The sequence below is a fragment of the Homalodisca vitripennis genome, chromosome 3 (assembly GCF_021130785.1).
Source record: "Homalodisca vitripennis isolate AUS2020 chromosome 3, UT_GWSS_2.1, whole genome shotgun sequence".
Lineage (NCBI taxonomy): Eukaryota > Metazoa > Arthropoda > Insecta > Hemiptera > Cicadellidae > Homalodisca > Homalodisca vitripennis.
Window position 1 is genome coordinate 85,918,250 of NC_060209.1, and position 25,419 is coordinate 85,943,668.

At 34.2% G+C, this 25,419-nt stretch overlaps 1 protein-coding gene across 9 annotated transcripts in view; it reads left to right on the forward strand.

Annotated features, from left to right (window-relative positions):
* Positions 1-25,419, forward strand: part of LOC124357143 (kinesin light chain) — a 215,719-nt gene that overhangs the window by 13,488 nt on the left and 176,812 nt on the right. For 3 of the 9 annotated variants that reach the window (XM_046808634.1, XM_046808635.1, XM_046808637.1), the window contains exon 1: positions 22,088-22,246. The exons of 5 other annotated variants lie outside the window; for them this stretch is intronic. The gene's annotated coding sequence lies outside the window, so the exon portion shown is untranslated. Of the gene's footprint in view, positions 1-22,087; positions 22,247-25,419 lie in introns of those variants that run through there. One more of the 9 variants, XM_046808636.1, reaches the window with a different exon arrangement.

Genomic DNA, 25,419 nt, shown 5'->3' on the forward strand with positions numbered 1-25,419 from the left:
AATTGGCACAACACAACTTGGGAGGCTGAAAACTGGTAGTGTTTGTGTTTATTTTGAGGAATAGTCAGCAAAATTCAAATACCATTGTTTTTGCTTGCAAAAAAATTTCTCCTTTGCCATTACTGAAGGGTTTGATGGGATACAGTTTTCATTGGAAAAAGTGCAAGTCCACACGAACGCACATTTTGTGCTATGCTATACCAAAAGTACCACTCCTCCACCTGGGTTGATAAAATTGTTAAACCTCCTAATTGATAAATGAGAACATCTAAGAACGTTTTTCATGGATTTCGAATTACCAATTTCTCACGAAATAAGAAATAGGTAGCCAAAATTGTCAATTGTGACAACCTATTGATTTATAGGTCAAATTAAATGTCTGTAAGAATGAAAGGCAACGGTACTAAGCAAGCCAATTTATGATCATTTATCCAAAATGGTTTCAGTTTAAACAACAGTTTGAAATTAGGTGCTACGTACGATGAAGTCAACTTGGACCATTTATTATTGATCAGTCTTTTATTTACGAAGACTTATAAAACGACGTGACTCTCGATAAGGTTACTGTTACAACACGTGGGCAGGAGTCAATCGGAAATGCATGGCTTCCCCAGGATGTCCTGGGTAGTTTCTCTTCGTGCTTTGTACTTAGCTGTTAAACAAAATCATTCCGATCAGCTGTACACTGGAATGAATGTGTTGAGCAACGTTTCTAGCTAGGTGTAGCCAGTAGTTATATCGAGGACCAGGACTTGCGATGTGCGGCGATGCGCGTTCTCCAACTCGGATGGTCCCGTCACGGTCGGCACTTCCTTTATCAAGGTTATTGAACTCACCCTCGCCATGACCTCTCACTGTCAGCAGCGCGGCTGCACCAGTACGTCGCATTCGCGGAAGTATCCTTCCGAACAGACGAAATAACAACAACCCGCTTCTATGGATTGATGTGTACATCACATTAAAAACTAAGTTCATTAACTTTATGGATTGGTGAATCAGGCAAAATATTCGGGCCTAATTCGGAGTTTGTCAAAACTAATATTAACAATAAAGCAGTTTAAACTATGAATCACATTAAGTTTTTTTTTTATTTTCGAAATGAGTTGTTAAAATAGTTAACATAGATTTTTGTATTTGTTTACAAAATTTATCTACAGAGTTTCATCTTCCCCTATTAAGTCCATTTAAATGGTTTTAAAAGTTTTAACCTTTGTTAGAAACTCAAAATTTTCAATTTAGAAGTGGTGAAAATGTGAATGGTAGGAAAGCATGTACCTCTTCGTGGCTCACTAGGTATAAAGCTGAACGGATTGATTTGGTTCAAAGATGAAACATTCTATAATGTATTATTACCCTCAAACTTTCTCCCATTACGAAACAGTTAAAGAAGTTTTGACGCAAAGCTGTGGGTTGAAAACGGAAGATTTTGTCTTTAATTTGCTCGCCAAAAGTTAATTGTATTTACTGAATGTACTTGATTAGAAACCGGTTTTAACGATTTCGTCAGTTAATATCAGTTGTAATTGACATAAGTCAAAACTATTGACGCCAACGAGCGTTAAACAAAATATGTCGTGAGATTCGACTGACGCATAGTTGTTCCCCAATGTAAAGAATAAAATATGAAATACGTCATAATATTACTCATAAACAAAAGTTCCATTAGAGTGGATTCCCACAGTAACAATGCTCCTCAGAAATCGAAGCCGCAGTGAAGTTTTAAGAGACGTCTGATTGCATTTTCCTTTGTGGTATTAATGCAGTTGGCTTTGTCGATACGGTTTTACATTGTCAGCAGCTCAGATGGCAGAGAGTAATTAATTTTCCTTACCATCTTCCCTGATCGCAGAGACTGAACTATCCTCCTGGTAGCCGTGGGATGAGTAAATTCGCTCCAATCGGTTGTCAAGGACTCCCTATGCTCTTCAATTGGCGTATGTCGAGCGAGTGACCTGTTGTTCTAATATCTTCTGGTGAATACCATCAAAAGCTTTTGAAATATCAGGAAGAACACGGGGCACCTTTCCACGTTTAAAACCTGAGACAAAAGTTCAATAATTATTATAGTATAAATTGTACACCCGTCCTCTTTTTTAGTATCGTGAATTTCAAATTATTCCGAACGATTGTTTGGAAGAAAAATTCAGGATTTCAAATTCAAGATTGATTATGGTCCAATTGGCTGAGTTATTGAGGCCTATCTCTCAGGAGTTCGGCAAAATATCTCTTCCGTCTGTCTGTTAGCAGGGATGGATCGAGCTTTAGACTTGAAATATTGATTTATATTTACATCAGCAAGAGTTTGAGGTGGTGGTCCTCCATGGGACCATTTCTTTCTATATATCCCTAGCGAAGTCTGTTACACTACATATGGTATGGTGTATTCCTTCCTACCTTCTCCCATAGTTAATTGAGAGTAGGCTATAATAAGAATCATTGTATCGTTGGGAGTTTCAATTTATGAGCTACCAAAGGGATTAAACTCATTAGTCATTTTTAGATTCTTGTTAGAAATGTCCTGGAGATTCTAACTGGAAATGGTCGATCCACAAAGGACTTTTCTATTCCGAAAGTAAACTTATTGGAACTAACCCCAATCCCAAATCTATGCCGCGGAAAACTAGAACATACGATACAAGTTGGCATGTTAAAAACTCTTTGTTGTAATTTTTTCCCTCATTTCCCCCACAGAACATAACGAATAACGTTCCAAACGGGAAGACACAATATGAATTTTAAATGAACCTTTCTCGTCGAGTTGCAGCCAATTCGACTAATAATAGACCAAACATGTTCTTCTCCCCGTGTGATTTGCATAATGGAGTGCTCCTCCAATTTGAATTGCAAGCAATGTTTTAAACATGACCAATATTCCGACTTCACTGAACTTTGATAATTCTCTACTTTGTTCGTCCGAAGAAATGGAGTTTTATGTCGAAGTTTTTGTGTTGGATCATTATTTTACTTCTTATCCGGATTTATTCACTGAGGTTATTATTTTAAACTTGGCGTTCATTTCGAAACTTATAATTGTATCGAGGATCGATACGCTAAGCCGACTTAAGCTAGGATTGGGTTAGACGGGGCTGGAGGTCCTGTTGTTATAACTACCACAATTAGTTACGTTAACCTCTCATAACCTCATTACTCGGCCTGGCGGGGCGCGGCGCGGCGCCTGTTATACTGGTGTTCGGCACGCTATTATCTCCGTTTATTCCAACCGTAACGCAAACATTATGGTACTGATTTTGTAACAAACATTCCAAATTTATCTCTCTAACGTATGATATGTTACAAAGGTGAATTTCTAAATGTCATCGCAAAACAAAACTCACTTAGCTGTATTTTTGCTTATTTATTTCATTATATGCTGCTATGCAAATAAACATTACCGAATCTACCGAAACATAAATTAAATTTTTCAACTATCCAACTATGTTAGACACGGTATACGAATTTTTGTTGTATTTCTCTGATTTCTGATTGAAAAAAAATTATCCAATTAAAAACAATAAATTTCTATTTATTATGCTTTATACACATAAGTCAAAAATATGATTTTAACCCAAGAGAAAATATTGACTTAACTTTTAAACATTTCGGGGAGTTGGTATAATTCACGACCTCTCTTCTAATGACAGCGAATGCAATAGAGTATCGAATAACCAGACAAAATGTGAACATTTTTTATGGAGTCATTTATAACTTGCTACCCTTACACATTTTTACCCCAAAAATCCGCAAATTTCTTCCTTGTGCCAAGTTTATAATTTCTTGGATCTTTCTGTCAGAATTTATCGCACAGACGGACATCCATCCACACGGTTGTAAGAAGGAATTGTCTTTCGAATATGTATATATTAATATGTTGACCAACTTATAAAATGAATATAGTCATACATTGAATTGCCGAAAAACAATAGAATAAATTTAATACAATTTTAAATATGAACGTTTAATTACGCTCAATTGAACAATGCAGTCATGCGGACATGCAAGGTGTGCTATTTCTGCTGTTATATCGTAAGGCGATATGTCGTAATTCATATGGTCCAATACCGTAATGGGTTGGACGAAGTGACAAAATCATAACGTTGTTACAGGTGTTGACATTTTATACTCCCTAATAAGGGTATCTATGCCCTTATTTCCCTGTACTGACGTCACCACGTCGTGTCGGGTGTTTATGCACAGTGTGTCCCGGCAGCACCCGTGCAGACTAAACAGTCGGCAGAACTGTCACCGTTAGATTATCGCTGTCGTCACCAATGGTGGGCGCTCATGCAGAGATATTGCAACCGTCTTCACACAGCAGTCCTCACATCTTTAGTATCTCGTATTTTGAAATTCTGTCAGTATTATTTGTTAGTTGTCTGGTCGAACATTATTTAGTATCTTACATATTAATATTACATTAAAAATAATTGAAAAATAAAATTAAAATAAATTTGTTTAATTGCATCTAAACTACTAATATTTTTGTGTCCTGATGTTGTGTGCGTCTAATGGGTTCACAAACTTGTGTATGAATGAAATGTTTTGTTTCCTCAATGTTGACTGAGTCTCAATGATATTCAAATCGGCTAAAACTATTTGACCAGTCAAAGACACGAATTCTGGATTATGTGGAATTTCCAAGTATTATTTAGTGTATACGTCATGGAATCAAAACTTTTAATATCTACAAGTGTTCATGAAAACATAAGATATAACAAAATACAGATAGAATTAGCCAAACACAAAATAGCATTTGGCAACACAAAAGTAGTAGTATGTTCTATATTCTATACAATTTTGCTAGGATATTTAGATACTGTATAACTTAAATTAAGAAAATAACCTCAATAATAAGGCAACATTAGACTAACAAAAACTTTTAACAGTCGCCGATTGGTCATGTTGGTTACTGAATGGTTAAGTATCAGCCAATCACGACAAAGCTCGGCCCCCTCCACTGAGCTGTATAAGCGAATGTGCGTTACTGGCTGTGCCAATTTCATTTAATAATTGTTAGTTAAAGATGGTTCTGCACAGCGAGGTCAGAAATATCTTAAAATTTCCATTGTGATAGTAGTTATTGGTTGTGGTGTGAATCGTTAACTTTTATAATAGTTATTTCCACTCTCAAACAGACGCCATAATGAAACTTAAAATCAGATTCGGTTGGATTACAAGTCAACAATCATTAGATAAATATTCCATAAACCTATCAAATTTGGCTAGACTGAAGTAAGAATTACGATATCGTTTTGACTTGAAAAGTAGACATGCCACCTTGTGCTGTTAAAAATGTTTACAGTGCTGTCTTGAAATTCAATGAATAATACAAATTAAATATAAAAAAAAACTTGTGTTCACAAGTTCACAAATCATTCATGATTTGAGAATGTTCTAAAACACGTTAAGAGATTTAATTACGAGGTTTCTAAGAATATATAACAATTTTACGCAAGAATAAAATGTATTACTAATTTTGTTTTAAACCATTAACTTTCGTTCTATATTGGGCCAATTGAGAATAGAATGTTCAGGTGTGCATGATACTATCCATTACACATGTTAGTATAAGCTCTATACCAAGTTTAATTGGAATCGATTCTGTATTGGGGGTAGGTTGTCACGTTCACAAGCTCATTTATCTCGCATAAACCAATAACAATATGTGTCTTCTGATGTGCAACTAATGAAGGTAATTACGTTATAATGCTCTCAATGAAGGATCTTTAACACGATTTAAACGTGTTTTATAGTTCAATTTGCATGTGGTAGTTATTAATACATAATATGTTTATGAAATATCCAAATATGTTTAAAATATTATTGAAACTATCTGGGTCAATGACTGTCTTTATTTACAAGGACAGTATTTTAAACACGTCTTGTTGAAGTTCTAGATTGGATTTTGATGATCAAACGTAAGCTATGGTAACAGGACATGTTTGCTTGGTCTGCGGTCAGTTAGTAGTTAGTGCTGATAAAACCAAAGAGGTTCATGAATAATGCAAACTCTCCCACCACCACAGCAGGTAATATTAAGGCTGCCCGAATTCTTGTAACAGAACTTGCAAACGTGTATGTCTAACTTGCGCTAAGTGCAAGTAAACGTTTTAGGCACATTGGGTCTGTTTTGTTTGGCTGTACAACAGAAACACGTGTTTGTCAGTTGAAAATTAAATTTACACCCTTAAGAACACTGGGAGATTAAAAACACGCTAAAGGGATTAAATTAAAAAAAATATTTTCTCTTTAAGTGACTAGAAAACATGTTCTCAAAACCTAAATTCTTAATAGATAAACTTCTTCTGAACAAACTTATTAATGATAATTTAAAATTGAAGTTTTGAAATGAAATGAAAAATGCCTTTATTAAAGAGGCGGAGTTAAGGTTGTCAAGCCAATCATTGTGTCAAGCCCTCTCTACCACCCAACGTCATATCATATACAGTAAATGTACAATAATTGAATACAGACATTTTACCATATTATGATTTATATTGAAACTAAAAGGAAATAGCTTGATTTACGAAAAATAACTAATAAAGTATATATATTATAATTCTTCTAGTTTTGGTACAAAATTAAAAAGAAGTAAACTACTGTATTGGTTCAGCTGTCAGAGGCATCTTTAAAACATTTTCTTAGATTAAGTCCACAGTTTACCTTTCCAGGCATGTGTGCACATCCTCAATGCGTCAGTTCTCTGTAATAATCCTCTAATAATAAGAAATGTTCTTGTAAATGCTTTTTGACGTTACACATAATCAAGGATACGTATGGTTGACGATATAGTACTCTATTTATTTTGCCTGATTATTTTCGTTGTTTCTTCAAATCGTATAAATTTACATAAGTATTTTTGCTTAGCCTATATAACTTATAAGAAATATATATTTTTCATTCATTTTATTCACATATTCCTTCATATTCATATATTCCTTGACATACCGGTGTCATTTTTCACGGACGAAAATGAAATGAATGGTGCGTAGAATAATATACTGTCTAGTGTTGCTACTATCGCAGGTCGACTACCTTTTGTAAGTGACTAATGAATAACAGTAACATCCTCGTGTAGCAGTAACATTATGTATCCATTGTATGATTCTAAATCAGTACAAATACATTTTGCACTCGGTTACTGAAAATACTGGGCACAGTTAGAAACCACGAAAAATATCTAAAACTAACCCTCTTTGTAGTTGCTTCGTGACGGTAAAACTCAAATATTTAGCGTTTTGAACAAAATTGAATTGTTATATGTAAAGTGCCGTGTAATTCGTAATGTATAGTTTTTAAATTTATATACTTGATTATTATTTAATTTAAAGATCCATCATAAATGTCATTTTTAGTTGAAAATAAACTATTAGGCTATCGATCTTTTTGAAATAAAATGCTCTTGGGTGAAAGGGGGGGGGAGGGCAGGTCCGGTTCGTCCTCCCGTCGGTGCGCCCCTTATTGTGATTTTCAAGATTTGGTAGTCGTTCACAGTGTACAAATTAATTTAATCTGTTGTATGGTTAAGTATACATAATTAATATAATAAAATAAAAGAGTTTAAATTTTGTTAGCGTATAATCGTTCCATGGTATTCTAATGGGTCATAATTATATTACAGTAATATTTTCCTATGAACAAACAAGTTGTTGTTTAAGATACGTAATTTTCCATAACTGGAGGAGTATAGCCTAAATCTTAAAACGAGAACGACTCATCGACAATGAATTGTGAAGACTACGCTTTTGGCATCTGAGTTTTACCTGCTATTTAACAACTTGATATAATAAAGACAGAGCTGCAAGTAGAAATGTGACGGGATAGTCAGAACACACCAGTCTCTCAGTAAGATTCATGGAGCCAATATTTCAGGAGATAGCTTACTGATACTTCAGCTCCACATGTTTACGTGACACATCTATATTGGATATCTTTTTCCTTTGCTAGTTACAAGTCTTTCTGGTGTCACAATTTATGATTTACGTAACATCACCATATTTGTATAAACCCTAATTATATTATAATTGTGAGTGCTTGGTTGTTTTGCACTCAGGCGTTAACTACTCAACTGATTGTACTGAAAATTTACATATATATTCTTACGTTTCCTGGGATGAATATAGGTTTATTGTTATTTCGAGAATCCCTCTGGGCTATGCCTGGTCTTTAAAGTAGAGAAAAATCCCATCTTGGTCTCTAGTCGTGTAATATTAATTGAATGAGCCTGTCAAATGTATTCTGTGTAAACATTGTATTATGACAGCACAACAGTGTTTTATTTATTTAACCATTATTTTACCATAATAGTTATGTTTCATAATCAAAATTTAACTGACACTAAACTCCTATTCCCATTCCTAAGATACATGTATATTTTCTTTATAGTGACAAGGCTAACTCACCTATGGCACGGGAAACGTACTAGAACAAAAATAGATTGCAAGAGACATAATTAAACCCTTGTTTGACAGAATTCGTTTTCTGAAATCGATATATGTATATATATTTTCTTCGTCGGGACAATAAAGTTAATTCAAATTTCAAACCATAAATACATTAGCCCGTTAATTTAAACCGTAGACGCTTTTTTGGTTTTGGCTGTAGTATGATTCTCAATTCTACAACGTGGGGAATTCTAATATACAGGAAATATCTGGAGATACATCTACAAGATATCAACATCTTTTGTTGATCGAGTAAATAAGGTAAACCCAACTGTAGCACTGTACATACATTACTGATGGCGAGAGAAAAGAAGAGACCTGGCCCGTGCCGGCGCACAGCTGTGTACTAGTGTGTTGCCGCGCAATAATTTCAGGCGCTTCGCCCCACAGCCAACCCTGCGAATTGTTTATCCTAGCAATGGAATAGTGAAACAATAATGGAATTACGAAACAAGGCGCGGCAACATACTAGTAGTAGCGCCTGCAAATTTCAGATAGGCCAGAATCCAGGTCTCTTCTTTTCTCTCGCCATCAGTACACTAGGAGTTAATTGAAACGCCTGGAACTAGACACTCTTTGACCAAAGTAGGTAAATATATTTCCTTCGTCGGGACAACTAGATAAACTCTTCTATAGCGCTGGAAATGTATTAGACCGAAAGTAGATCACAATAGCTGGAATATTTTACTAAATTAGTATTTTTAGACCTATTTATATATTTTCTTGATGAGGGCAAGGAGGCAAACACCGTTGTGGTATCGGAAATATAGTTAATTTGAACCAGAAATGCTCCTAAATACGCCATACTTGATATAAGATTTACTTCCTCGACCTCTGATCGTCTAACCATGAACACAGAAATAATATAAACTTGATATGCCTATGTACGTTTGAAAAATATCACAGAGGATCTTTATATTACATCGTAAGTGCTTTGACAAAGTAAGCTACGGACTTTGATTAACAAAACCGCGTGTTAAGCCGCGGGTAACAGCTAGTAATGTGTACAGCCTATGTGTTACTGTACATGCGACTTTATGAAGTAATATATAGGTACTGTACAACCTACACGAATTCAAGTGCCCTGTATAAAGATATTCATCCTGACATGATGTAAAACTTGTATATATACATGATGCCACATGTATACACAGACGTATGAAATGTGTATTTACACGAATGCAGACTTTTGAATGTAGGTACCTCCTTTGTACATCACTGTATACATGACTGAAATCAATGTTTACGTATATTTACATAAATCGTTTTAAAATACTTTGAGACCATGCGTACAGGTATGTAGGCAGCTTATATTCATTAATGTATTCAATGAATGTGTACATCATTGTAGACCCATGCCTTTATTGATGCTCCTTGTGCAAATCGATAACTTCTCGTAGGCACTTTCTCTGTATGTGATCATAGACAAATTGTGTAGACTATAGTTTAGCCTGTAAACATGCACAACCTGTATTCAATTAGCATTTACTAGGATATACACACCTTGTGTACGTGACGATAGGCACACTATGTACACATGAATCTAGAAATCCTATGCAATGTGTGTTATTGGATGAGCAGTAGCAATGCCTACTACCCGGAGGGCTGGACAAAATTTCTGTATGTATGTATGTATGCACATCTCGAGGACGATCTCACCTACAGACTTGAAATTTTGCTTGAATCCTTATATAGACAGCATCGAGTTCGACGCGTAGATAGACACTTGTCACTCCATGGGATTTGGCTGAGCGTTAGCGTTTTTACTTTGGTCTTATGGAAATTTTATGATGGAAATTTTGCTTGCAGCTACGTGACGCATGGTGGAGAAAACCACGACCATTATAGTTTTGACCTTGTTCAATATAGTTCAGTATACACGACTGAAGGCACTAAATAAACGTGTTGTTAGAGTAAATGTGTTTCTGTAAGAGATGGTAGAGTTAGGGTAAGTGCTAAGTAATTCCCTGCTCAGCCATATGTAGCGGTTTAGAAATCTCCACGGACGTCTGATGTGTTGCAATGTACGCTGTTACAGCTCTTTCCTTACGTGCATTGCCTCACTCACATACATTTCTTTAGATAACACCACTCATTTGGCCTACAGTTATTTATGGCTTTTATATGCGCAAGTATTTTTAGATAAAAAAAAATCAAGTTTCAATACATTGTCCTGTAATAATTTATAAATATCTAAATCGGCAGAGAGTTAAGCTGTATAGGAATCCCTGGACAATAAAGGGTAGTGGGACATAATGCTGTCCAGATAGCAGTGGTATCGGCCTTTGGTGTTTCCAGTTTTGTTCAGTTTGACAGTTGTATGGCTGAAGTGAATTCTTCCGGAATAAATCTATTGTTGATATTATCGATAAATGGCTTAACCATATCGAGGGCATATTCAGTGTTTAGCTTTGCATTATTGGCCTTCCTGTATGACTCAGTGTGTAATTGAAAATCTACGGCTTTATTTTCATGAAATGCAATACAGAAGTTGTATTAGCGTGAATATAAGTGCATTAAGTCACAAAGCATTGAAAGGTTCTACGCTTTTCCTGATGAATATTTTATTTGAAGCTAGGGCTGTGATACAGTATGTGCTGAACCTGTTCATTGCTTAATTTGTCTATTTTTTCATAAAAGAAACGTGTAACAATACAAGCGTTGAAACTGTGATAACGATATACCACTATTTCTATATATTTTGCTAGTCTTTATTGTCAGGATAGCACTGAATGCTTCATTTAAATACGAAGTAGTATAGTAGTATAGTAGTAGTAGTAGTATAGTATCACATTTACTTCTGCTTCTTCAAGGTTCAATACCAGGTCGCGTATTTATTGACAATGCGAGAGCTGTTCTTGAGGTTTCTGTTAGAGAAGATGTAGGAAATAGAAGGATAACTCAATGTAGCTGTTTTGCAAATTTTCTGAAATCTAACAAGGACTTCATTTGACCTTCCGCTTAGTGCAGTGTCTGAAATCTGAAACTATCACATACTTGACTCCTAGAATCTGAAGTCTACGTCCGCCTGAAGAGATCCAAAAAGGTCTGTAAGGCTGCTGGATTAACTAGACAGACTTAATTTGTAGTCTAGGTTTCTCTGATGTCGAAATAATTGAACGTTTTCATCGCCTACATTTTTTTGATCTCTTGAGACGGACGTGGACTCCAAATTCCAGAAGGTCTGTTACAGTGTCAGATTTCACACACTGCACTCAGCGGAATGTGATATGGAGTCCTTGTTATGGAGCTTAGGTCATAATTCACATTGAATTAACACTTCCCACCATAGCTACGTCATGTGTTACAGGGATTGCCACCAACGTGTCTGAAACCACTACAAACCTGAGTACAGCAAGATCGATACAATGAATGTTCATGGATATTTCTGTTTCAGTAGTTTCTGAGATTTTAGTAGTGGTGGGTGATCTTTCAAAAACTACCTGGTCAAACATCATATCATTTCTTGATGACAAATTATGAGACACCATGTACAAAATTACATGGCATATTGTTAGGGAAAATCTGTTGGGCGGTGCCTTAAACCTTACTAGACTTATGTATTATTCGTATTTTAAATTAAAATAATGCACAATTAGAACTTACGTTATTCATCTTCATCAATATCCATCCACTAGGATGTTATCACATACAGTGATGTAGGTTAATTTGCCATGTTGAGTAACTAATCTTGTCTAATAAGTGATACAATCTAATCTTGTTCAGTCTTCGTGTTGTAAGACAGTTACATAACAAATAATTCTTGTGAAGTTGAGGACAAAGTTTTTGTCATTGTTCGCAAGGTTCGCACAGTCGTAGTTTAAATTGTGATCAGTGATGTGAACATAAACATGTTATATAATCAGATGGCACAGAGTCTCACGCACTTTATGTGTGCCTGTTGGATGCCTGTCCTAGATGTTGCTCTTAGTGATCTGTAATAATTAGTGAGTAACGTACAATGTAATAATAGGCTTTAATTTTAATCAAGGCCATCAGTGTTGTCGGTTAACCAATACAGGATGACACTTAAATGAATCTCCCATCATTTTATACACATCTTCAAATATTTATAACGCATCAATGTCGAGCATGTTGAGTAATAGATACTTTGTTTTACACAGACACATGTTTGCTGCCACATTGGATCCGCAATGTTGGATTTACTTTTTCGTATAAATATGATCTACGCTTGAATTCTGACTATTTATTCAGGCTCCAGTATAATAAGCGGCCACTAACACAATCAAATCAGCATTATCGAATCCTCGATATGCATGCATATTTAAAAATACTGAAAGCAAAATGTCGAATCAAATTACTTAATAGGTATTTCAAATAACAATATATTTCTGATGATTTTACATCTTAAAAATTAATATATTAACGATGAATAAAAACTACTTAGGCTGTCTTTATTTCTAAAATATTATTAAAAAAAAACAGTGTAACATTTACTTACTTTTTACTATTTTTCAAGGATAAACATGTCAAAGAAAACTTGTACATTACCATTGTACTCAAATGCGAAACACATGATTTTATTTTGAATTAATTTGGAACAATAATATCGAACTAAATAACGTCATAGGTTTTCCAAATCGTATTATGGCGAAGTTTTATTCCTATATGTAACAAAATGTATGTAGTTAAGGTTATACGAGCGTATAAAATTACTAAACTTTATACTATGTTTGAGCAGCGTAGTAGCTACTTACAATTCGTTTAGTTTACAGAATAAACATGTCTGATAGCATGTAAAAAATGCTCGAATTGTTCACCATCAAGGTCATTGTCTTGGAACCATTATAAACAGTGTCCAATGTTTATAAATACATTTTGAGACCTAAATCGCATGTTCGCAATTGTTCTTACCTATGTTACCAGCCTACTCAGTACGTAAATGATTTTACTTGATTGAATTAAATTAATTATTTTCAGCAGTATTATTTTTCTAGTAAATAAAAACATCTGAGTTGGTAATGATAGATTATGAATATCTATAGATCACACGGCGTTTTTTCAATAGTTTAGATATTTCTAATCGATAGTTGATTTGATTGTGTTGGTGGTAGCTTGTTATACCGCTGCCTTTATTTTAGCTAAAACATCCCACAAAGGCACAATAAAGTTATTCTAAATGATACATGAATATAACAGTTTACATTAGAAAAATAAGCTAGTTCCAACAACGTCAACTGTGTCAGAATACTGGTTAGTACGTTAGATCTTGTAGGGACAAGGATCTGTCCGTAGTCGTTTCGCCCGGGGTGAGTGCAGGTTTCCGGCGGAGTGACAGTGCCTGCTATAAGGTCAATTAATTAACCGTTGTCTGAATCATTACTGGCTTTTAAAATAAAATTGGCTTCATTGGAGATTTTGCTTAATATAAATTAAGTGAATTCATCTATTTTCTCTGACCGATAATGCTGCAGATCCTCTGTGGGACCTAGCAGTATGTTTAAAACAAACACTGAACCTCATCGTTCTGTTAAAGAATGGCAGCGTTCCTGTCGAACGGATGTTATTTGTACAAATGATATGGTTGTGAAAGTCAATAACAATATTGGACATTAGCAATTCTGTCAAAAACTTGGAAGAGATGGGTCTACGACCTTTAACCGTGATTCAGTCTTAAAATAAAACTCTTAATAATCTATAAGAGAGTACATTAGACAAACAAAACACTTGGCCACGGAAGATCAGCCGTGTCAAAACTTTATTACAAAACCAAACATGTCGTAGAAATATTCAAGAAAGAAAATAACTTCAATGAAGAAGATAGCGGTCGGATCATCAATAAGAAGACAAAGATAAAGAAGCCTTATTGATCACTGGTGGTACTGATGGTGGTCGCTGATTATTTGCGCTTGAGCCAATCACGATATTTCTCTTAGGTTACATTTATTTATAAGGTGATTAGTGTTACTGGTACTGTCAGTTTGTGTTTAATATTTATAGACTGAATATGGGTTTCATCCTGGAGATGGAATTATTTCAAGATTTTGATGACGCGTTTTGAATCTAAAGACTTCGTGATAGTCATGATATCGTTTGCGTAAGCCTAAGAACCTAAACATATGTATTGTTTTAATTTTTATTAATAGGTGTCACGTCTGGGAGGTTGGAAATAATTTCTTAATTGTAAAGAATTGTTAAATAATTTTATACACGATTGTTTTACTTTTTGTGGCAATAACTACTTAGTTTCTCTTTCCTGCTAAGACGCCATCTTTTAAGAGCCTGTGTCGAAACGAAATTCGGTTACTCCACAAGAACAACTTTAAACTCAAAACACTTTTACATCCATATATTGTAGTCTTAGCGTTGTGGGAGATGTCTCATTTGAATAATATCATCAATGTGCATCCAAACGTTTTTAATATTTGCATGTACAGATTTTACTTTTTGAATACATAAACAAAGAATATCTAAAAGGTATTTATAAAAGGAATGTATAAAAGGTTATTATTTTTCTGAGTAACCAATAAAAATATTAAAAATTAACAAGCGTTCGAGTGCATATTAATCACATTTTTTCAATGAGACATCGTCAATGATTCTATGCCAAAAAAGTTAGGGTGTAATAGTGTTTTGATGTTATTATTGTTCTTATGGTCTAAAACTAAGATGGCCTACAATACCTCTGTCTCTTTAATAAATGGGATAGGATGATTATTAGTGCTTCAGGTGCTGTACTAGGTCAGATACTCATCTGCTTCTCAATGCAGTTAAGAGGTCTTGGTACTATTAGTATCTTTTGTGTTTATTTTCCGTTTTATTTTCACTGATACTATTGAGTGTTTAATAATTGATTATATATTTTGATATTCATGGTGAAATGAGATATAATTATAATCGTAATTGGAGACTGCAAGTATTGATAAATATGAAGTATGTAGCACATAATAAATACTACAAAGTCTGTAAATGTTGTTTCAGTTGTAGTTTACTGTTAATCTGTTGTCCGTGACTAACAGTTTCATCTTGTTCGCAGGTAAGTGTCGGCTGCAGTCGTACCATCATTCGTCGTAAGTGCCCATTCATCTCTACCACTATAATTATAGCAATTGTTCACGATCTACTCATTATGCCATTTGATATGTTTTAACACTGGATATTGGCAGACAACTTAAGTGTTTTTTGGCCGGAGCGTTTCGAGTTGCTTTGTTTTTTTTTTTTGTACAGTTTCAGAAATATTCAGATTTAAAAGGGAGCAATTATACTGCTCACGTAAATTCAATTAATAAATATTCAGGTCAAGGTTATTCACTGCAGGTCTTAGTATGTTCAATTGAATGTTTCCTTCCATATAAGTAAACGGGACACAACAAATGTCTATACTAGAATTAAAACAATGTATCGAACAAACTGTTGAATTTAATCTTAATAAACATGATATTAATACACCTTAAAGTTAATTGTCACCCTGTCGTAATTAGTTTGAAAACAGATTTGAGAACAGACAAAATATTAAAGTATAGTTGAATTTAATTTTTAACAAATTATGATATTGGTAAAAAAAATACGTATAAGTATATTTGCTCTAAAACAGGAACAAAACAGTAGATTAAATAGTAAATAAATAATGTTTCAAAAAGAGCATATTAAGCCTACAATCGTAATCAAATATTCTCTTTTTTGAGTGCGGGTCTTGAAAAACAGAATTGAGTGAAAATTAAGGCTAAAATACGTTTAAGCAATATTTATCTATATCTATCAATATCAATATATCTATTTGCAAGTAAAAATCATTAAACAGTCTGCCCTCCCACTATGTTTTAAACCATTGCAAATATAAAACGTACTCTAGCTTAAAAATACGTAGAATATATACAATATTTTGGATGCTTCTCAAAGGGAAAATATTTAACTAATAACATTGTGGATTACGAAATACCCGTCTTTGTGATACATATTTGAAATATAAAGAAATATACGCATTAATTAGAAGTCCCTTTCATGTTCAGAGACAAATAAGAATATCGATTTGACATATTAAGTAAGTAGTAAGACCATAAATCTCTTGTCTGAAATTTCGCGTAAATGTTGAGAAATCATTGCAAATACCGTTAAAGTAAAATTACAGGACAAACTACCATTAAAGTACTGTACAATAACTGTCTAGCTATAATACATGTATGTAACTCCTTCACTGCGCCTCTTGTCGTGAATGAGTCATCAGAATGAGACAGTCAGCGCACGAGGGCGTCTGATGCAGTCAACGTGTTAATGTGCATTTTTATCAATTAACACAATATATGAGTTGTAATAACTTTAATGTTTATGTGTTGCGGGTATTTTATCATACAAGCTTTTACGGGGTTGAGAATTTTCAAACATGGTTTACCATTTTACAACTGTAATTGAGGACTTGTGATTTAAATGTGTATTATTAAAATGTTGAACTGAGTATCTAGAAAACAGGCAAAAACCTAAAAATATGCAATTTTTCCAAAATGCTTATTTTCTGTTTTTGTTTAATAATATATCCAAAACGAGAATTGCTACGTGAAAGGGTTTGGTATGGGCACTCACTCCCTACTTCTGAGGATTTCCCCCGAGACATTTCAGCGGGAACGGTTAGGTAATACAGAAAGGATAATTGGTGTAATGGTAATGGTTATTCCACTATATGGCTGCAGAACACATTATGTCGTGTACTAGTTTCCTATCTCTCTGTAAGTACATCTTATACTGCAACACTGCATGTTGCGTTGGCCGGCTGCCATCATCTATATATATATATAAAAATGAAACTGTTCGTGGTGTAACAGCAATCACACACAAACGGCTGGACGGATTCGCCCTAATTTTTTTTTTAATTTGTTCGTCTTGAATCTGTAGAAGGTTATAGGATACTTTTTATCCCTTTCCCGATTCAGGATTCCGCCCCACTGGTTACAGAAATACCCGTAAGAAATGCATTGCAGCAAACATATGTTATTAAGTGAAAGAGTCTTTTCAAATTTTTAATCAGCTGTTCTTTGTAAACATATATAATGCGACAAAAAATTGTTGTTATTTTTGACAGTAACTAAGTAAACATAAATATTTTTGACGTTTCTATGTAAACAAAACATTTTTTGACATTTACAACGTGTCACAAATGTCAAATTTTTGATAAACGTGATTTGATATCTTTTTTACAATTTCCAAGAACAGTGTTATTTTCCATCAGTAAAAGGTTTTAAAAAAATAGGCAAGTATTTTTTTGTTTCTCATGTAAATATTCTTTGAAGAATGTTTTTTTCTCAACATTTTTTTTTAAAGAATTCCTTTGAGCAGTTTTTTGACGAATTTTATTGGAAATAACATAATGCCGCCAAGAAAAAAAAAAGTGCTTTAAGCCGTCACAGCGCACGTGCGATAGCAACAAAACGAATTCGTAATAATCAAAGCAACGACCAGCGCGCAAAGGTAAACGAATTGAATCGAATACGAACATCAGCAATCAAGAATGATGCTGTCGCAAGAAGAAAGAGAAACATCAAATTTGAATGATAGATTGAGAATGCAAAAGTAATCGAGCGGTTGCAAACAGATCAGGCGATGCTCGACTTCAACATGACATGTAATAAACAAGCTTTTAATTACGATCCTTCAGCAGACTACAATCAACACCCAAAATGAATATCGGTCACATGAATGTAACTTGCCCACATTGCCATGCACGGAAATTTCCAAACGAGGCACTAGGAATGTGTTGCAGCAACGGGAAGGTGTATCTGCTACCACTTCAAGAACCTCCTGAGCCACTTTTGTCTTTAACATCCGGAACAACTCCCGACTCTAAACGTTTTCTACAGGATATACGAAAGTACAACTCTTGCTTTCAGATGACATCTTTTGGGGCAACCAAAGTAGTGACACATGCGGGGATACATGCCTACGTTTAAAATTCAAGGACAGGTTTATCATCAAGCCGGGTCATTATTACCTGAACCCAATCAAGAGCCACGATTTTTACAAATATATTTTACCGGAAATAACGACATTCAAATTGATCAACGGTGTGTGGAAATATTCCAGGAGTCGACCGCAAAATCGTAGATTCATTACAACAGATGCTACAAGAAAAAAACAATTTGGTTAGAATGTTCAAAAATGCTTTACAACGAATGCCAAGCGATGAATATAAAATTGTTATCAGAGTAGACAAAACACCAACAGGAGACGACATTGACATAGTGGATACTGATGTTGTACGCGAGACCAACTACAATCGAGATGAAACTACATAGATTTGTAGAGACTAACGTACCTCTTTTGGTAGTAGGACAGCAAAGAACGTCATATAACATAATTATGGATCGAATTTCAACTCAAAAGGGAGGTATATTCTTTCTCGATGCTCCAGGGGGAACAGGAAAAACGTTCCTCATTAACCTCATACTTGCACAAGTGCGAAAGAATGGCGATATCGCACTTGCTGTTGCGTCCTCTGGAATAGCCGCAACTCTTTTGGCAGGAGGAAGAACTGCGCATTCAGCGCTAAAATTACCGTTGGATTTTTTGTGCAACTGATACGCCAATTTGCAACATCAAGAAAAATATTCTGGACAAGCCACTGTTCTAAAAACATGCAAGGTTATCATTTGGGACGAATGCACGATGGCAAACAAAAAAGCTCTTGAGGCTTTTGGATAGGACTCTGCAAGATCTGAGGGGTCAAGAAGCAACAATGGGAGGAGCACTCTTGCTACTAGCTGGAGACTTTCGTCAAACTCTTCCTGTTTATTCCAAGAGGAACTCCAGCAGATGAACTTAATGCGTGTCTCAAGTTATCATATTTATGGAGGCGAGTTCAGATATTGACGCTCACAACAAACATGCGTGTTCGCCTGCAAAGTGATGCGGCCTCACAAGAATTTTCGGAACGGCTTTTGCAAATTGGAAATGGAACCTTCATGAATTCGCCAGGCAATTACTCCATAACATTTCCAGAGGACATCTGCAATTTGGCTGAATCAATCAATGATGTTGTTAACAGTGTTTTTTTTCAAGACATTGCCACTAATTACAAAAATCACGGATGGCTTAGAGAAAGAGCGATTCTAGCACCACGAAACGATCAAGTAACTAATCTAAACATATCTATTCAAGACAAGCTACCGGGAGCTGTGACGACGTACAAGTCCATTCGACACCGTCATTGATCCAGAACAAGCTGTACACTACCCTGTGGAGTTTTTAAACTCACTTGAACCATCAGGAATGCCGTCACATCAATTACTCTTGAAAGTAGGATCACCGATAATGATGTTGAGAAACTTACGACCACCAAAATTGTGCAACGGCACTCGACTAACCGTCAAAAATTTACATCCAAATATCATTGAAGCAACGATTTTGTCGGGAACATCTGCCGGGGAAGATGTCTTCATCCCTCGCATCCCCTTAATTCCATCCGACTTGCCATTTGAATTTAAGAGACTTCAGTTCCCCGTTCGACTTGCGTTTCGCAATGACGATTAATAAGGCACAAGGACAATCACTTAACGTCGCAGGAATCCATCTGGAACCCTCATGTTTTCTCGCACGGTCAATTATACGTCGCTTGCTCAAGAGTCGGAAACCCGAAGAACCTTTATATTTATGCTCCAAATAATACAACTAATAACGTTGTTTACCAAAACGCATTAAAATAAACAAAAAACTTTTATAATAGATTTTATGATATGCTACGATGTATTAGTAGAGCAATAAATTAATTGGAAAAACGTATAATAAAATTAGTATTTCTTTTTCGATGCTTGATTGATGTAGCCCTCTCTACTGCCACGCGAGCGGAGCCGCGGGTTTAGGCTAGTAATTTATAAATGCAGTGGCGTGTAAAAGATTTAAGTTTTTTGGGTGGGAGAAGGGAAGCAATCCTACCATCTCATATTTCATGGAGAGGCAACTCAATTTTTAGTGGGAGAGGAGCAGGAACGTCGGCCGTCTTTTTGCTATAATATATAACTTTACGTGTAGAAAGCTTAGACCAAACTTAGAACATTTTAAAATTGGACCATTAAGTTATATATTCTTCGTCATTTACTCAGTATTACATATGAATGCATGTGTTTTATTTTCTTTAAAAAATTAATTAACAAGAATATTTACTTTCTGTAGTTTTATACGAGTTGCGTTGGCATTGCCAGTTGTAATATAAAAATTCAAGCATTCACGCGAAGCCTTTGATTACGGAACAGTCTATGATAACATCATGTCATCCAATGGTGAAATTCTTTTCTGCTATCCAGCGGTAAATGGAGGAAACTGTATTTATAATTATATGAAAGAAATTGTCGCACATATTGAGAAAATTATGTTATTTTTGTATATGGTAAATAATTCCTAATTTTTAAATTTTATCCGTGACATTCTGCACTAGAATGCACAAATTAAACCAAACAATGTGTTAGGAATGGTAGAATTGGATTATTTAAATAACTTTAATTGGCTGTAAAATGTTGATGCTAATATCATAAAAACGGCAGAAATAGAATTAGACGAGGAGATAGAGAGGACATCATCCACTTATACGACAGGGTAGGAGTATGCAATACCACGTAACAGACCTAGCTGAGTTGCATGTTGATTTGAAATCTGTAGCCTACTTCGCTAGTTTTTCTCGTTGCATCTTACTTACCCGTACGACAGATGTAAAAATGTTCGCTAACGCTCAGCCTAATTTCATGGAGAGACATACACCACCATGGAACTCGATGTCGCTTAAATAGAAATGAGGCCTCATGTAAAACTTCATATCTGTAAGTCAGTTTGTTCTCTAGATATATAGTGCGGACAGACAGATAGACAGAGACTTAAATACATCTTTTATTGGCTGAGCTTTAGCGAAGCCTACCGTTTGTGGGGCTGGAACATTTTCAATTCTGTCTCTGTCCGTACGACATCTCGAAAAGGTACTGACCTAGACTTAATATTATAATTGCAACCATGGAATTTGGCTTAGCGTAATTGATGCGAAACATAGGCTAGCACAATTTCATTTTTGTCTGCGGGGGGATGTAAATATTTCTAATATGTATGATTTTATATATGTCAGTCAATCTGTTACCAGGATATTTAGAGAATGAAAAGAGGTATATAGGTTTGAAATTTTGCATGCAACTTTAGCTATACCTGTTACCCGACACGTAGTGTGTTACCTTAGAAATATAAAAAATGTCATTCCATGTGGATCATCTTTCATGTACGTAAAGTAAATATTTATATTTTTGTCTTTAATGGGATTTTGGGCCCAGTTATTGTCTCATAATCTTTCTTAAATTCTTGCCACTCCTTATGGAATAATAATGGAATTCTATTTTCTCGTCTTCGGAAATGGTATCGTACAGAGCAATTATCAAAACTTTCTTTTCAAAATTATAAAAAAAATATTTGTACTGAAAACTTATTCTTAATATCAAAAACAAAAATATCGATCTTTCCCCTCTCCCCCTTGAGAGTGGGTTTCGGTATACCCAAATCAAATTCTGCATCCCTCTGTAAATGCACGATTAACATCAATCCAAATTTGAGTGTGCATGTAAGTGCATTGCTGTAAAGAAAAATACAAATGACGAGGTGCCAGTATACGACAATATGGTGTTGCACTGTTGGCCAGCCTGAGAGCGCTACACTAGCGCCCCGCAGCTTCAGTAGAGCGCTGACGTTTGATCGTGTCGTGTGTTCCGTGGTGTGACCTCTGACAAAAGGTGTTTTGTTTCGTTCTGTGTTGTGTTCTGTTTTTCTTTCATGACGTCCGCCTTTGGATTCTATTGTTTTCTCCTGTTTTTATTCCGTCAATAAATTAGGTTTGTTTTTTATTTTATTTTCCGTTCTGGTGTTGGTTTCTCAACGTTAAATAATTATTAATACATACAATAATAAAAAATACCACTCTCTATTCAAATATCAAATTTGATTCATAACAATAATTATTATTTGATGTTTCTCAGTATACTCAATAGCAATAAATTGCAACATTACTAATGAATCGCATTGGAAGACAAGAATATTAGTTTCTTTGTGTTTCGAATAGTTAAAATAAAGACCAGTTTACTATTAAAACACGAGTTGACTATTATTTTCGTATATTTATTTATCTATAACAGTATAATGCGTCACCGTTTAAAGTATTTAGTGTATTACAATAACCTGTACGATTTTAATTCTTATGTAGTAATTTAAAAAATAACGGTTTTCTGTCAATGATTGCCAGTGAAAGTATTATGTATGTGCCATGCTTTTACCGTGACGTATTTGAAATAATAACGTATGTCGTTAATATTTCACGATATCAATGTAATGGGATCCGTTACACATTCATAGCGATGACTGTGCATTTGTGTGCATAATGTATTGTCATGTATTGTATTTGTATAAAAATGTCTCCAACCACTTTCATTAATGGATACATTTATGTTTGGCTTATATTGGTTGATTAAGTTTTCATACAAATCATTATGAATTTGCGATTTCAGTTCATATATTGATTGCCCTTCTCTAAAAATGAGTATTTTCGATTCAATTACACATCATTTAGGCAATAAGCGAAGGATGTAATGCAATTTTTAATTCCCAACTAAAACTAGACGAAAACCCAAAGAAAGAAAGTCAAGTTATTCTATTTTATATTTTTGGAAATAACATCACGTATGTTGAAAATAACTATAAGACATAAATATATAGGGTGTCCCTTAACTCTCTGGACAAAGTTATACTACGTTATTTTTCAGGGCAGACAAACATATTTTACCATATGAACATGGGTCTCTTTGATGCTTAGTGTATTACAATAACCTGTACGATTTTAATTCTTATGTAGTAATTTAAAAAAACCTTTCCCATCTGTTTTTAATTTAAAAAATTAATATCTTTAAAACTAATAAGTTCAATTATACCAAATTTGGTTCTATATTTTATTATAACAAGGCCAATTACCATAAGAATTATCATGAAATTATCTTTATTATTTTCAAAGTGGCGGCCATTAAAACTTTTAAGCTTTGAATATTTATAAAAACCAGCAGTTTTTCTCAAGAATTACACGAATAACAGATTTTAGAGGTTATTATCACAAATTTAATGACACCATCATTATTTAAATCGAATAAACTCTATTTATTTGCTCTAAATAACTGATTTAGAGCACATTCACTGTGACAAGACATGGGGTTCTCAGCGAATAGCCAAAAAAAACATAAACTGAAAATTCCAGGATATTGTCACAGTAAATCTGCTTAAAATTAATTCTTTATTATTCGATTTAAATAATTTTAGTGTCATTAGATTTGTGATAATATCCTCTAAAATCTGTTATTCGTGTAATTCTTGAGAAAAACTGCTGGTTTTTATAAATATTCAAAGCTTAAAAGTTTTAATGGCTGCCACTTCGAAAATAATTAAGATAATTTCATGATAATTGTTATGGTAGTTCTTGAGAAAAACTGCTGGTTTTTAAGATATTCAAAGTTTAAAAGTTTTTATGGCCGCCTTTAAAATACTAAAGATAATTTCATGCTATTTTTTAAGTAACTGGCCATGTTATCATGAACTTTTTAGCAAAATTTGGTTTACTTTAATTTAATATTCTATGACATAAATATAACTAAAATACTTTGTTTTCATTCAATTTTAAACATAATGATCTATTTTGTAAAATATGTGTTTAATTAAATTGTAATTAAAGTGGATAATTTGTAATTTTTGTGGCGCAGAATTGTGTTTTTGTTCTTAATGGCCCAAAACTAAAAGAGACTTACTTCATTATAATCACTTCCACAATAGCTTTATGTTATAAACTTCTAAATGTTAGTTTTCGTTCATAAATTATTTTGACATTTAACATTCTTGAATGATGATTCAATGTTTCTGCTATTTACCATTGAGGGTAAGAATGTAGTTAAGTGAAATGGGAGATACTCACATTACAATAAGGACAAGGCAGAACGCTATGCGACGCGGTAGTGTTGGTAGATTGCCTATTGTTATTGTAACTGCAATACTCACGCTCCCCTTTCTCCTCACAACGTCTTGCTCTGTGCTCGGGAGATGGGGTATTTTGGCCTGATGGGGAACACATCTGTGGGAAACAATATTTCAACACTTGTTTGTCGTTTGCGATTGATATGTCTTAAATGGGAACATATTGCTATGTATCATACTGTGTTGTTTGTCATATTGCTTATTCGATGTATGACACTATTGTTAACCAGAACAGTGTCTGTTTAAGGACCTTAAATTGTTTTTGGGGTGATGTATTTAAAAATATATCGTAATTATCATTAAACCTCCAGGTCGATAAAAAATTACCCTTCCTGTTTTATTACTTTATAGCAGCTGATTAGGAAATAAATTATTACGAACTTAGAAGTTGTTTTTCTCGAATGGGTCGTCCCTAAATAGAACTTTTACACTGCAACCTTCAATTGATACAGAATGAAACGAAATAAAAAACATTCTCAAGACATGGCATAAATTGGTTTTGCATTATTTCTGTTTCTAGTTAACCTAGACCAAGTTAAATTTAGACACACAACATTTATGTTATATGTATTTGACAAACATACAAATATCAGTTTTTGTAATAAAAAATTTAAGAATAAACACTTATTAATAATGTTAAGCCTGAAATACAGATATGAAAGTAATTCTTTGATATATGAGAGGGATTTTGAGTTCAATAGGTGGAAGATGTTAAGTTAGTGGTCCTTCTTTGACCTAAATATTGTAACCAAGTTTTATTTTTTTCTATCGGCAACATTTAAATACACACATAAGATTATTATCTAGTGAGGTAAATATCATAAATAAAATAAAATTCTGTTTCATGAAATACTACCAAATAGAAGTTTGGTAGTATTTTCTTCTCAATGCATCACATTTTTCATTAAAATGTAATGAAAAACAGTAAATATAACGTGTATTTATCGTGTATTGCTATATTTACGTGGTTTACCTCATTTCTACAAGTTGTGATGGTACT